At 57.2% G+C, this 3,787-nt stretch overlaps 1 non-coding gene across 1 annotated transcript; it reads left to right on the plus strand.

The window, feature by feature from the left end:
- Positions 1-305: 305 nt before the first annotated feature.
- LOC142794841 (small subunit ribosomal RNA) lies at positions 306-2,120 on the plus strand. The gene has a single exon (XR_012892662.1). It is a non-coding gene; the product is annotated as a small subunit ribosomal RNA (ribosomal RNA).
- Positions 2,121-3,787: the final 1,667 nt, after the last annotated feature.

A 3,787-nucleotide genomic window follows, 5' to 3' on the forward strand; every position in this document is an offset into this window, starting at 1 on the left:
CCCGTCGTCTGGCGGCTTTGCAGTCTCGGCTCCGTTGCTAGTTCCGGCCGGTCCACCGACAGTGCAGCGGGCTTGGGCAACCCGCACGGCGCGACCGAGTCGATGCAACGAAAAAGAGCGAGCATGAACGTGCTTCTTGCCGCACGGCTCCCACTCGTCTTTCGGGAAGGTTGTGCCGTAGCGAGCTCGAACGCCGTCATCTCGGAGTGCAAAATAAGCGTGTTGGGGCGCCTGAAGGTGGCCTCCGCCGCACACAGACTGCGTCCGGCCCGCCGAGGGCGAGGACGGACGCGCAGTCGAACGATTACCTGGTTGATCCTGCCAGTAATCATATGCTTGTCTCAAAGATTAAGCCATGCATGTCTAAGTACATGCCGAAATAAGGCGAAACCGCGAATGGCTCATTAAATCAGTTATGGTTCCTTAGATCGTTTCTTCCTACTTGGATAACTGTGGCAATTCTAGAGCTAATACATGCAGTGAGCCTGGAGCCCTTTGGGTAACGGGTGCTTTTATTAGACCAAGATCGATCGGGTTTCGGCCCGTATTGTGTGGTGACTCTGGATAACTTTGTGCTGATCGCATGGCCACGAGCCGGCGACGTTTCTTTCAAGTGTCTGCCTTATCAACTTTCGATGGTAGGTTACTTGCTTACCATGGTTGTTACGGGTAACGGAGAATCAGGGTTCGATTCCGGAGAGGGAGCCTGAGAAACGGCTACCACATCCAAGGAAGGCAGCAGGCGCGCAAATTACCCACTCCCGGCACGGGGAGGTAGTGACGAAAAATAACAATACGGGACTCTTTTGAGGCCCCGTAATTGAAATGAGTACACTCTAAATCCTTTAACGAGGATCAATTGGAGGGCAAGTCTGGTGCCAGCAGCCGCGGTAATTCCAGCTCCAATAGCGTATACTAAAGCTGCTGCGGTTAAAAAGCTCGTAGTTGGATCTCAGTTCCAGACGAGTAGTGCATCTACCCGATGCGACGGCTCGGACTGAACATCATGCCGGTTCTTTCTTGGTGCACTTCATTGTGTGCCTCGAGATGGCCGGTGCTTTTACTTTGAAAAAATTAGAGTGCTCAACGCAGGCGAGTCGCCTGAATAAACTTGCATGGAATAATAGAACAAGACCTCGTTTCTGTTCTGTTGGTTTTTGGAATACGAGGTAATGATTAAGAGGGACGGACGGGGGCATTCGTATTGCGGCGCTAGAGGTGAAATTCTTGGACCGTCGCAAGACGAACTACTGCGAAAGCATTTGCCAAGAATGTTTTCATTGATCAAGAACGAAAGTCAGAGGTTCGAAGGCGATCAGATACCGCCCTAGTTCTGACCATAAACGATGCCAACCAGCGATCCGCCTGAGTTACTCAAATGACTCGGCGGGCAGCTTCCGGGAAACCAAAGTATTTGGGTTCCGGGGGAAGTATGGTTGCAAAGCTGAAACTTAAAGGAATTGACGGAAGGGCACCACCAGGAGTGGAGCCTGCGGCTTAATTTGACTCAACACGGGAAAACTTACCCGGCCCGGACACTGGGAGGATTGACAGATTGAGAGCTCTTTCTTGATTCGGTGGATGGTGGTGCATGGCCGTTCTTAGTTGGTGGAGCGATTTGTCTGGTTAATTCCGATAACGAACGAGACTCTAGCCTATTAAATAGGTGCGGGGTTCCCAGCACCTTACAACCTTCTTAGAGGGACAAGCGGCTCCTAGCCGCACGAAACAGAGCAATAACAGGTCTGTGATGCCCTTAGATGTCCGGGGCCGCACGCGCGCTACACTGAAGGAAGCAGCGTGTCTTTATCCCTGTCTGAAAAGACTGGGTAACCCGTGGAACTTCTTTCGTGATTGGGATAGGGGCTTGCAATTGTTCCCCTTGAACGAGGAATTCCCAGTAAGCGCGAGTCATAAGCTCGCGTTGATTACGTCCCTGCCCTTTGTACACACCGCCCGTCGCTACTACCGATTGAATGATTTAGTGAGGTCTTCGGACCGATGTCCGGCGCGGCCTTTCGGTTGCGCCGGTCTGTTGGAAAGATGACCAAACTTGATCATTTAGAGGAAGTAAAAGTCGTAACAAGGTTTCCGTAGGTGAACCTGCGGAAGGATCATTAACGGATTGTGAAGGGTGAGCGCCTCAGCTGCGTCTGCGCCCGACACTTTCTGCCGCTGACCCCGTTTGGACGCGGGGTCGGCTTTTCCCCACGGGGCTGCCTGAATGTGGAGCGGCACCCCGTGACAAATTGTTGCGCCCAGCGGACGCCAACACCGCGACCTTGGACGGTCGGCCAGGTGGCGGACGCGGGTACAAACGGCGCAACGCACTCATAGGTCGGCTTTCGACCCGCCACTGCACCGTGGCTCGAAGCGCTCGAAATGCGCGACCCGACCGCTGCGGGACCGCCTAGTACTGTAAACAGGAGCGGCGGAGCGCGAACGGCGAGTCGTGGTTACGTCGGTAGAAGGCGAGGCTGCGCGTTCCCGAAACGCCAGCCGAGTGCCCTCCCGACCGTTCGAGCGTGCAAGAACGAGACCCGACAATCGCGCGGCGACTGCCAAGTACGAGAGGAACGGCACAAGCGTCGGCGGTCGGTCAAGGAACTGGCGATGTGACGGGTCCGCTGTGCACCAGTGCATACCGTCCCGCCGTCCGCGGCAAGCGCCTCCGCGTCCTCGGGTGACGGAGGCTGCCGGTCGGTTCTTGCAGGCGAGGGATCTCGCTGGCACCGGTTCGCGTTGACGCGCGGCCGGTCATGGCACGGCGATGCGACGGCCGAGGTGCGCAGTACTCGATGGAGGAACCGCACGCTCCGATGACCGTCCCGCCCTCCGCGGCGTATGCGTACCGACCGTAATGGTTGCAGCAGCGCCGGCCGGCTTTTGAATTCGCCACACGAAACACGGTGCGAGATCGCGGTTAGGGGAGCGTCGACGTTGCCAGGCGTTTTGCTTGCTGCCGAGGGAAAGGCGGCACGGCCACGTCGCGCTCGTCGCGATTAGCGGGTCTGCGCGCTTTGGGAAGGTGCCGCAACGACTTGCCGAAAGAGGAAGCACGGAAGAACGAGGGACTTGGACGTCCCGACAATTGAACGCACTTGCGGCCAGGCCCTTGCTGGCTTCGTTCTTCCGCCTCGAGTAGGCTCGTACGCGGCTCCGGCGCCGAAAGTGGTCCTTGGCACCGACTTCGGTGGACGTGGGAAGTGCCGCGCAAGTACGGCGCGCCTGGCTCCACCTGTTGGCTAAAGTAGGCAGCCGGATCGGCATTTTGGTGTGCGGTGGCAAACCGTGGATGCGAAAAAAGCTTGTGCGATTTCGTGGAACAAAAAGCGGGGGTCCCCCTTTTTATGCGGAGGAGACCGACCCGCCCGCCGTGGTGAACCGCGACGCCACGGTAAAAACGGGAGAGGCTTGTCGATGGGACCGTGCATCCCGCGCTCCACGGAGGCCGGGAGGCGGCCGCCCGAGGAAATGTGTAGCCGTCGAGGCCCGCATCTGCGTGCACTCTTATCCAAATGGGTGTACCGCAGGCATTTTCTGGTTAGGCGGGCCAATGAGAGCGAGCACACAACGATACCTACGGGTCCGGCTTGGAGAACCGGCTTCGACGCCTCCCGAGTATTTATAGAGGGGTGGACCACGAAAGCACTCGCAAGTAGCGGAAGCGAAACGCCGTCCGAAACACACCGTTTGCTCGATTTGCGGCAGCCGAAAAAGGCGCGGCAGAGTTTTGGAGTCCAAGCGTGCGCTGAAAAGCGCCCTTCTTGGCCACTGTTTGGCCGAG

Source organism: Rhipicephalus microplus, unplaced genomic scaffold (genome assembly GCF_043290135.1).
Source record: "Rhipicephalus microplus isolate Deutch F79 unplaced genomic scaffold, USDA_Rmic scaffold_510, whole genome shotgun sequence".
NCBI classification, from domain to species: Eukaryota; Metazoa; Arthropoda; class Arachnida; order Ixodida; family Ixodidae; genus Rhipicephalus; species Rhipicephalus microplus.